At 39.5% G+C, this 11,658-nt stretch overlaps 1 long non-coding RNA gene across 2 annotated transcripts in view; it reads right to left on the reverse strand.

The window, feature by feature from the left end:
• Positions 1-11,092, reverse strand: part of LOC133275412 (uncharacterized) — an 89,253-nt gene extending 78,161 nt beyond the window's left edge. The window contains exon 1 of one of the 2 annotated variants that reach the window (XR_009745508.1): positions 10,970-11,092. This is a non-coding gene — a long non-coding RNA (uncharacterized LOC133275412). Of the gene's footprint in view, positions 1-8,632; positions 9,183-10,969 lie in introns of those variants that run through there. The other variant, XR_009745514.1, reaches the window with a different exon arrangement.
• Between the last annotated feature and the right edge of the window lie 566 nt (positions 11,093-11,658).

An 11,658-nucleotide genomic window follows, 5' to 3' on the forward strand; every position in this document is an offset into this window, starting at 1 on the left:
AGAAAGTCAAACTTGAAGAGTCTGGGAAGAAGAATCACTGCTGCTTACAGATATTGCTGGGTGGCACTGATGAAACTTGGTGATCAATTTGCTGGGCTCACCTGTCAACTCTGGAAATTCAAGTCATGTTCAAAACTTCCAGTTCTCTTTCCCAATATATGCTGTTCTAGCCTGGCCTGCCCCTCCTCTCATGTTAGTGACTTTCAGCCATGCAAGGGAAAGCTAGGCTTTCGTTGTGTTCAAACAATCATCAATGTGAGAGTTGCAGAATAGATATGAAATTAATCCAAATATGTGTGTGGGATGATACAGACCGGTATCTTGATGCCTGTGCAAAACCTGCTGTCGAGATCCATTGATAGCTTAAGTTTCAAAATAGAAAAAGGAATGAACTCAGAAACAATTAAGTCCTGACTGGAAAGAGCCATGTAGGTACCCGAGTCTGCGTGTGAGTGGAGTGCCCATCTGAATTTAATCAGAAGATGGGGGTGTATGTGCATCTAAATCAATGTCTGCCCCAATTGGGGGGGGGGGGGGGGGGGGAGAGAAAGGAAAGCATTAGCCTAGATTTTCTGTCATGTCTGTGATGAACATGCTTCTCTCTCTTTCTTTCAATCTCTTCCCTCAGATAAGGGATTTAGAACTGCAATTTACAAACTTCTCAGCCAGGAGCCAAGAATCATGAAGGTTCAGCTAATGCTCTGATGTGGTCCCATTTCCACTACAGACATTTCTCTGCAAGGGAAAAAACAGGACAGATGACAGCGAGGAAAGACTAGCTACCATCGCTGTTATATATCGTGTTGAATTCGCCTCACTAATACCAGGGCAGATCATGTAAATTACCTGCCTAGGGCGTAGTAAGTTTGGTCCCTTGAGTTTTCAGTTTGGTATAATCACTGGCTTGATTAATGGTGCAGCAGTTCCCTAATCCTGCTCTGCTCACTCAGAGGATATGCACTGGATACTATTTTTTTTTAATTCTTTTTTAAAAAGCTTCTAGAGGCCGAAGTCCGTCTTTAATGCGCAATATTATTTCATTCCTAAACAAACACCTGACTGATTGAAGCAGGTTACAGATGCCCTTGAGCCTTGAATAATCACAGTATGCTCGTGACTTGGTTTACTTCCACTTCAACCAACCACTGTGAATCAACAGCTTCCATTATCAGGTGAAAATACGTAGTGCCAACCAGTGATCTCAAAGCTCCAATATTCCATATTCACTTCATATTTACTTTATAACATTTATAAGAGATAGTAGTTCTGTATCTTCTAACTCAAAGGTACATTTTGATATTTGGCATTCCATCTAAAGTTCCAGCTTTGGAAGTCTGATGGCTTCATGAGAAGATACTCCCCTAAATTTGATTTTAGATTGTTAAAGTGAATTTAAAGAGAAACTGAGAACATGAATCTTTACAGCTTAAAAAAAAAAAAAAAAAAATTAGAAGCCAGGTAATTAAGAAATACTTACTACCACTTAAAAAAAAAAATAATAATAAAAGAATAAATTAAGAAAACCTCATCCCCCTCTTAATTTAAGCCAGTCTAGCGATCTGGATTGGGGGGTTCAGGCTCTGAACTCAATGAATTCACATCACATGGATTTGGATTCATACTTACATACATAATAGAAATTTAAGCCTGAACATCCAAGTGAATACAGCCGCACTGTGAAGAGACAAGCTATGAATGAATAGCTTAATTGGACATTTGCAAAATTAACTTGTCAAAAGTAATTACCCTATACATGATCCAACTGGATATGTTTTATATCAACCACAATTTAAAAGAGTATTTAAGCTATTCCTTGTCCTTTCAAAAATATATTCACAATGTTCTGCTTATTTACCATGTTACTACCATGCACTTTCAAATCTTTGAAGCACTCTTTGGTACAAGCAGACAACAGATTCATTTTTGTGTTCAGTTCTGAAGAGGTTAGCATATACGCAGACTATTTTTCATGGAAATTTTCTCATTCCTTCTTCTTAAGTTAGAGTAAAATCACCCTGACTAAACATATGTCTTTGCTTTCTGTGTGTAACAATAAAAACGGCTTTAAAACAAAACACCTAGATACTAGGAGGGAAAAGACCAAGTAAACATGACCACAAGCAAGACTGTAATTACAAGAGATCAGAATTTGCAAACAAACTACCATGGAAGGCAGTTTACCCCTTTTCATTGAGGGTAGAAGCTTCTTTACATTACCAAACACTACATACACATACCTACAATACAGTATGTCCAGACCCGCACCTTTCAGAGCACAGCTTATTGTATTGCCCTTGTCCTTTGTGTTTTCCAATCACTGCAAGAGTGCCAGTAGTGATATTTATTTTCATGTCTGTCCATTTGTTTTGTGTTTTTTCCAATTAATGCTTAATTTCACATTTTGGAAGATTCTAAGAGAAGAACAGACATGCTTTGAGGAAGAGGACTCAAAGAGGAAGTTTCTCACTTTCAGGACCTAAAAGAAATAGTAAGCTTTGCATGACTCATATAGCAGTAATAAAATGCTCCTGGAATCAGTTCCTATCTAGTGCTATGAGAGAGCAGATAGTAATAGGAAAAATAAAATCTCTTGATACACAGGTGTATTTCTCTCGGCCATGCATAAGGCAGCTGTATATCTACTCAAAATAGTGTCTCACTGTATTTCCATCTCAGTAACACAGGCAGCGGTAATCCAAAGCACACCATTGAGGCCAGGTACATCACAGAGCCTTCCAATACACAGTGACCTCTGCATACCTGGCCTAGCAGAAAGGTTCTTCTATGCATTCATTAAAAACATACAAATTGTCTAGTGACTTGGTAGAGTATCACTTCTTCTCATACCAACACTACCCTAATTAAAAAAGACTTCCTAGGCAATCACTTATGTACTGCATTAATCCATAGAGTAGCAGAAAAAGACAGAAGGGAGATAAAAAGATTGTTAGAACAGAAGCCAGCAATGCATTCTTATACCATTTCAGCTACTTAGGCCACTACAGTAAGCACCAGGAGAGAGAAAATACTACTAGAGTGGACAGAAAGCTGTGCTACCGTATTATTAATGCTAATACTTAGAGAGGAAAGGGAAGGGTATATGGCAAAGATAGAAAGGTGTGCCTCTAAAGTCCCTTAAGCAAAGGCATTATTGCAGTTACCTAACACGTGCTACTTCATTCAGTTTTGCTTTAGCAGCAGTTTTGGGATCAATCCCAAACTCTTACTGAAGTCTCCAGAGACTTTTGTTTGAGCAAGGCCCAGGGAAGCAGCCTTTTGACACAGTCAAAATATACCATGCTGCTGCTGGCTTGTAATGAATTCCTTGCACGTGTTACTATACTGGACAAGGCAAAGAGGAAATACAAACTTCAAAGATTATCCAATTTATTAAAACTTAACGAGCCACTGCCCCAGTATGTGCAAAGCACACAACACCTCTTACATTCTGGCTTCAGACTGCAATTTACTAATCAGTTACTGAAGCACCTCAGTCCCAAAGCAGTTACTGACTGATCAGTTAATAAAAGTTTCTACAGAGAGAATTTCAGCTCCATAATGGAAGCATTCCACCTAATCTGAGATGATGTAATCAGTTGCTGAAGCTGAAGCACATCAGTCCCAAAGCAGTTACTGATTGATTGGTTAATAAAAGTTTCTGCAGAGAGAATTTCACTTCCACAATGGAAGAACTCTATCTAATCTGAGATGATGTTAAAAAAGCACAAAAAAAACAAACCCACACAAAAAAAACACAAAGAACACAACTCCCCCCAAAACACAGCACTTAATTTTTCTCCTTACCTTTAAAATAATAGTAAAAGAGGTATTCTGCTATCAATGTATTTTATATAATGGCATAGAACTTTAATACAGCTATTTACCACAAGATCGCACAATTATTCATACTTTTTCCAAAGAATAAATTGGAAAAATACCAATGGCTGGAAAAACCCTAACCATTCTATAATTCCATGAAATAGCAGCTCTGTGATATAATATGAACAAAACACCACCCCAAGAGTCTTCAATGAGGCGACATTATCCTATGAGTAACGTTATCCCATCCCATCTCCAAAACAAAAGAAAAAAAGATTCTGGTTAGTCAGCAGCCTACGTGACATAAGCTGCTGTTACTGGTGGGCAGCAGTTCATACCAGTCAGCATGAACTGATGGTGCCAGAGAAAGCCCCAGGACAGAACAAATGACACAAAATGAAATACTCAATTTAACTTTGTTAGCAGTCCTTTCCATTAGGACACTAGCTACACAAGTAGCAAAACAGGAAATACACTTGTGCTGCTTCTCTGTGTTCTGCCTGTTTTGTACCCAAAAGCACTCATTTCTCCAGGTTATCACAATACAGCTCTGTTCACAAGCTCTCAGTTAATGCCGGTCACTAATACACTAACTATCTTTACCAGGTCCATGGAGAAATCATAACCAGGATTGCAAAGCAGCAAGTCTTCCAGAGTCTACAGGGGTGAAAAACCCAACCCAACTGCATCCCTCCAAATAATCTACTAAACAGCAGTGCTTACTTTCTTCTTCATTTCATTCATCACTTCATTATGTGACTGGTGTTCATACAGGAATAGGTATTATTTAAACCGCAAGATGGATGAATAATTTCAAGGGCACTGCCATCATCTTTTCATTCTCAGGAGGAAGCAACGTTTACTGTTTTATTGCACCATAAGAAAAGTTACCAAACATATAGACATGGCATATATACAGTATGAGGGTAAGAGGGGGAACACACAACACATGATGATGGTATCAGCCAAATACCCACACACCACAAACATTTTATCACTTATTTAAAAAAAGCAGAACAGAAACCAGGTTTTAGAATAATAGAATCACAGAATAGTTAGAGTTGGAAAGGACCTCAAGATCATCTAGTTTCAACCCCCTGCCACGGGCAGGGATACCTCACACTAAATCATGTCACCCAAGGCTTTGTCCAACCTGGCCTTGAACACTGCCTGGGATAGAGCATTCACAGCTTCCCTGGGCAACCCATTCCAGTGCCTCACCACCCTCACAATAAAGAACCTCTTCCTTATGTCCAATCTCACCTTCACCTGTTTTAAGTTTTAACCTGTTATACCTCCTCCTATCACTACAGTCCCTAATGAAGAGGTCCTCCTCAGCATCCCTATAGGCACCCTTCAGATACTGGAAGGCTGCTATGAGGTCTCCATGCAGCCTTCTCTTCTCCAGGCTGAACAGCCCCAACTTTCTCAGTCTATCTTAATACAGGAGGTGCTCCAGTCCCCTGATCATCCTCGTGGCCCTCCTCTGCACTTGTGCCAACAGTTCCATGTCCTTTTTATGTTGAGGACACCAGAACTGCACACAATACTGCAGGTGAGGTCTCACAAGAGCAGAGTAGAGGGGCAGGATCACCTCCTTCGACCTGCTGGTCACGTTCCTTTTGATGCAGCCCAGGATACGGTTGGCTTTCTGGGCTGTAAGCACACACTGCCTGCTCATGTTCCTTTTCTCATAGACAAACGCCCCCAGGTCCTTCTCCGCAGAGCTGTTCTGAATCTCTTCTCAGCCCAACCTGTAGCTGTGCCTGGGATTGCTCCAACCAAGGTGTAGGACCTTGCACTTGGCATGGTTAAACCTCATGGGGTTCGCATCAGCCCACCTCACAAGCGTGTCAAGGTCCCTCTGGATGGCATTCCTTCCCTCCAGCGTATCAACCGAACCACACAGCTTGGTGTCATTGGCAAACTTGCTGAATGCACACTCAATCTCACTGTCCATGTCACCAACAAAGACATAGAACAAGACCGGTACCAGCACCGATCCCTGGCGGACACCACTCATTACTGGTCTCCAGCTGGACATTGAGCCATTGACCGCAACTCTTTGTGTGCAGCCAGCCAGTTCTTTATCCACCAAGTGGTCCACTCATCAAATTGATGTCTCTTCAATTTAGAGACAAGGATATCGTGTGGGACAGTGTTGAACGCTTTGCACAAGTCCAGGCAGATGTTGTCAACCGCTCTACCCTTCTTCATCAGTTCTGTAGCCCCATCACAGAAGGCCACCAAATTGGTGAGGCAGGATTTCCCCTTAGTGAAGCCATGCTGGCTGTCACAAAGCACCTTGTTGATTTTCATGTGCCTTAGGATGCCTTTCAGGAGAATCTGCTCCAAGATTTTGCCAGGCACAGAGGTGAAACTGCTGCTCTGTAATTCCCCGGGTCATCCATTTTCTCCTTCTTGACAATGGGGGTTATATTTCCCTTTTTCCAGTCGTTGGGAACTTCACCTGACTGCCATGATTTTTCAAATATGATGGACAGTGGCTTAGCAACTTCATTCGCCTGCCCCTTCGGGACCCGCGGATGGATATCTTCACTGCCCATGGACTTGTGCATATTCAGGTTCTTAAGATGGTCTTGAACCAGATCCTCTCCTACAGTGGGACCAAGGTCTTCATTCTCACAGTCCCTACGTGTACCTTCCAAGACTTGGGTGGTGTGGTCACAGCCTTTGCGAGTGAAGACTGAGGCAAAGAAGTCATTCAGAACCTCAGTCTTCTCCAAATCCTGCGTAGCCAGTACTACCGATAGGTTCTGGAGGGGGCCTACATTGTTCCTAGTCTGGTTTTTATTCTCTATTTTGCTTCAAATGCCCCAGGCACTGTGGGAAGATGAGCTCAGCAGTGTAACTATATAAGTAAAAATAAACCATCCCAGAGTAAAGACATAATACCCAGCAGGATAAGGTTTTCAACTTGTGTTCTTCAAGCTCACACGGGTGACGTATAATGCAATGTATAGATGGATATATTTGAAGGCAATGAATATACAAAAGCCTTGAAAATAAATAACCCCTTATAAATCAATCCTAAACAAGCAAAACGTAAGTCTGTGCTGTTGCATAGAAAAAAAGGTGAGACAGGGCTGTCCCACTTCAGAATCTGAAACCTTGAGCAATTATCTGCAGTATTTTCCTTCATTTACATTTCTGTTGTGCTTTTAGTGTACTAATTAATCACAAAGTTCCATCTGGCCAACAGTTTTAGTTCACATCCTTATTGCTTCAGACAGTTAAAAGTAGCCTTTAGTGCCAAGAACAATAAAAGCAGCCCCTTGAAGCACTTTTAAATATAACCTCTTAGAACTGGCTTCAACCCACAAGTAATCTCACATTTTTAAGAAATCCCTCTCTGACAAGCAGCACCTTGACAGGATTTAACACTTGATACTATCTTTAGGTTGGTTTCGATTAAAAAATTAATTATAGACTAAACTAACATCATTATTAGAACTGGTTACCTCCAAGCATTTATGTCACAACTCTTTCAAACAATTCCTTCACTTTATTCGTGACAGAGAAGTCAATAATAATGGAAGGTTTTGCTGATCATTAATACCATCTCTTAGTCAGGAAAAACACTTTGATGCGTGCTCCTGATTTGACTATTCAACTGAACTTTTTCTTCTTTAAAAAGCTGAGCACAGATCTTTGCATCTATTTTTTCCTGGCGTTTGGCTGTCAGCTGGAATTTTACAAATGGGTTTATAAAACTGAAGCCATAAACAATTTAAAATGATACAGACAATATATACCTCAAGTGCACTTTGGAAGGTATAGCTTGCCTAAAATTAGACACTTGGGCAAGCATCAAGACTGTGACAGGCTACCTTCAGAAGCAAAAGATTAGGATTTCGTTTGTACTTTTTACAGCAGCATTTAGTTTCTTCTCTTGTCCTGGGGTCAAGAGAGAAAGTTCTTGTTAGAGTACTGGTTATGTGAAACCATATGCTGCTGAAATTTTATATCCTTGACTTTATGTAAGTCATAGATAGCCTGCAACAAGAGTTGTGGCTCTTAATTTAGGAAGTAACAAGCCTCAGCTCTTTGAAATTTCAATTTAAAATTGTAAACAGAAGAAAGAGAATACATGACAAAGCAATGCAAAAAGTAATAAAACACAGGAACAAATTAGTCTCACTTCTACACGCTTTCTCTATCCTTCCTGGTTCTTCATTCTATGGAGTAAAGTGAAAACCAAAGGCCAGAGAGACATTTTAAAGGCTTTCTTGCAGATATTGGACATAATTACTAGTAAATCTCAGATCAGCTGAAATATTATCAATTACCTTCTTCTGCATTCTCCCTCACAGACAGTACATATGAGATTCATACAGTAAGTTTATAGACATTTCTCCAATGTCTTCTTCATTGGAAGAAGGCTTCTGCCTAGTCTCTGCTGTTTCCAAATGCAGTTCCCATTGCTTGAAAAACAAACTATAAGAACCACTACCAAAACATGTTCCCTATAAACTGAACTGTATCTAAATATAAACCTAATTCTGAATTACAACTCAAGCATTTAGAAAACATTGTGTAACAGGTCCAAACCAAATGGAGTGATCACCCTAGAAGAAAGTCATACTGATTTCCAACTAAGAGAAATTAATCCCTAGGTGGCTGGACATCATACCAAAGGTAGCACAGGCTCGTAATATCAATTTTCTAATAATTTAGTCAAGATACAACACCAAGATGACAGTGATGCACTAGGAAAACCACTTATGCCTATAACAGCAGAATTTCACACTGAAAAATTAAGACTTTAATAAGGATTATAAGTAGTACTCACCATAAGACAAAATTAGTGGTGCTGAACTCCCTCAGACTAAGACTACCTTTGTCTTTAGGGAATGGGCTATAAGGCTTCCCAGCTACAATAATTCCAGTAACTACTTTGCTGCCAACTAACCAAGTGTCCTGAGACACAAGGAGGTTCAATGTACCCAAGTGTTAGTTTTCAAGATCGCCAACATCTGATTCAAATCACAGCTGCAGTCACCTGCTCACTGCAGCATCCCCAGTCAAGCCATGCCATGTGAAAACCAATACACAAGAGACACAGTATAAGGGCTTCTCATGGCTGAACAAAACATACAGGTTCTCTCCTCACAACACAGCCTCCAAGGAACAGTGAATTCACCTTCTACAGCAATATCAGTATCTATGTGTCACTTTTATATTTCCATTAGTGTTTACAGAAATTGCTTGTGCACACATATTTATTGTGTTAGCTCATTCTAGGCAAGTCTAGTGTTTTATCTTCGATTCATGAGTAATTGCACTTCTATGAAATAAAATGGCACTACCTGCCTGTCAATATACATTGATGCCATTTTGTACATTAACACACTTTAATACAAGACCTCTCAAGCCATAAGGCCCTCCATATCACCCAATCTATCACTGCAGGGACGCACACATGCGCAGCAGCTCATACAAGGCAGCTCTATCAGCTTGCTACTGTCTCCTGTGGTCAAGAGAAATACCCTTTTCCAATCTGCAAGATCAGGTACACTTTTTTGTATTTGCCAACTCCTACTTCTGGTAGGTAGACAAATTGAATCAGTAGTCCAGGCTGAAAATCATTGTCCTTATTATTTGAAAGTTGCAGAAAAAGGTACTTTATACCTGTAGAGGAAAAAAAAGTATTTCAAAGTACACTGGCAATCTTAGGGGCCTGAAAGTTTGAAAACATCCCTTACCATAGTTTGCTTCCAAACGTAACAATTCTCTTTACTATTCTTCCCTGTAGGACAATGTCTGATTATTTGGTAGACTACAGATTTATTCTTCTAAAAGCCACACCCTCTGCTTCAAAATCAAAATAAAAAAACAGAGGTTCTCTCTTCTTCCTTATTTCACATGCTGAAATAAGACACTGCAGGCAACCTGTGAGGCATCTAACACCCCAGTCTGAATACCCCATTCCCTGCTATACCAAAAGATCTCACAGTCCACAAAAGGACTAAGTATATTTGCTAAACATGCTTGCAAGAAAGCAGAGTTTAGAACTTAGACTGAAATTCAAGCAGATCTTCTTTCAAATAAATGGGACAGACTGTATGTTTACGGCTTAAATGATACGCTGTTTGGTTTTTGTCTTCTATGAAGTTCCAATTTCCTCTCAGGCATTGGTTAAATTCCTGCAGCAATAAGAAACTCGGACTCGGCAAACTGCCCCCTGGGTCTACCCTCTCTAAGACAGAAATCTACATAGTTAGTACTGAACTATCATCATACAAATCTTTATGCAGTGCTGCAGATATTTTCCTATTCCAGGCCACAGCATGATGTATAAACATATTGCAAAGGCTGCTGCCCAGGGTATATAAGGAACAAATATGTAGCCTTTCCTACTTCAAAGTAAGCTGCTGGGAAAGGCAATTATTCTCTGCTTGTCTGTGATTGATCAGCTTCCGGTATATGGATGCATGAGCTTTCATTTATTACCTACTTGGTTATTGGCATAGGGCTGCAAAGAAAAAGGTCTTTCTAATAGTTGTTTCTTTTTTTTTTTTTTTTCTGGGAAAGGAATTAAAATAGCACTGAGACAATTTAAATCATGAACAATGGCACTTTCCAGTCCTCCTCTCTATGTAAGACAACACCCACACAGCTAAAAGATGTTCCAGTTTGGGATGCCGAAAGTAGATTTCAACCCTGCTGTGTTGTCTACTCCTTTCTAAATAATATGCACAAAGGGCAGAAGTCTGTGCAATCAAGGCAGAGTAAGGCTTTAAGTAACATGATTTTAATATTCATGAGGTTTTAACTTCTTAGTGATTATTTATGAAATCTTCTATTACATCAGGAGAACGGACTTAAACTAAAACAATCCAAACCTTATCATTTTTATACCAGTAAAAACATTTTAGTGCTACATTCTGAGCCTATCCTCATAGCTGGGTTGAAATAATCTATCAGTCCTTACAAAGTATCAAATCATAATTAAATCAAGGTTCATGGAGGACAATTGTTAAAGGAATAAAACTGTTGCCAAAATAACAATCATATACTAAAGCTTCAACCTGAAGTGCATTCTTTGTTACAATCCATTGCATGGGCCCCCTATAAATCCAGAAGACAATGGGTTTTTCTTCATACCAGAATTTTCAGAAACTCTTACCTATTCCATTGGCTTGAAAACTGCTATACAAGCTTTACATCAGGTTGTCTCATATGTGATGAGGTCCATAACAGAAGAGAAGGAAAAGGGTCACTGCAATGTTCTTTCATTTTTCTCAACATGTCCAAGATGGCCTGTGGCTAGTTCTTCTTTACTGGAAAGGATTTTGTCTTGGTCACACTTGGAAGTACAAGGCATTGATATTCCCCAAGAATAGGAATATGACAAGCTAATTAAACTAAGCTATATTGTACAAGTAACTGTAGATCAGTGTCTGCTGAAGTTATCTTTCAACTAGCTCTTCTTATAAAGAATTTTGCATTAATTTAACTCATTTAAATTATAAATATATTAAAAAATTAGTGTTATGTAAAAACCATTATAAAACATTTTCTTAGTTGGATAAATTATCTTCTACATGACTTTGAACCACTCAGCATCTCAAATATATTTGAGCTTGGGAAGACAAGAGGATACAAAGGTTGCAAGATACTGTCAAACGCTTATATGCACCACCATCCTCTGCTGGAAAAAAATCAGTCTTACTCATATGTTCGTAACCGATTAGCTTCTATTAGCAGTAGCTGACATAAGCATCAGCTAATGTACATTCCCATTTAAACTCCACAGGCCTGTGGCTTAGAACAGAAGGTTGCTATTTCTATTGTCTGTTTAACGTAGCTGCGTAA

The sequence above is a fragment of the Pezoporus flaviventris genome, unplaced genomic scaffold (assembly GCF_033815535.1).
Source record: "Pezoporus flaviventris isolate CSIRO_AGI_PZ_B2104156 unplaced genomic scaffold, CSIRO_AGI_Pfla_v1 ptg000002l, whole genome shotgun sequence".
NCBI lineage: Eukaryota > Metazoa > Chordata > Aves > Psittaciformes > Psittacidae > Pezoporus > Pezoporus flaviventris.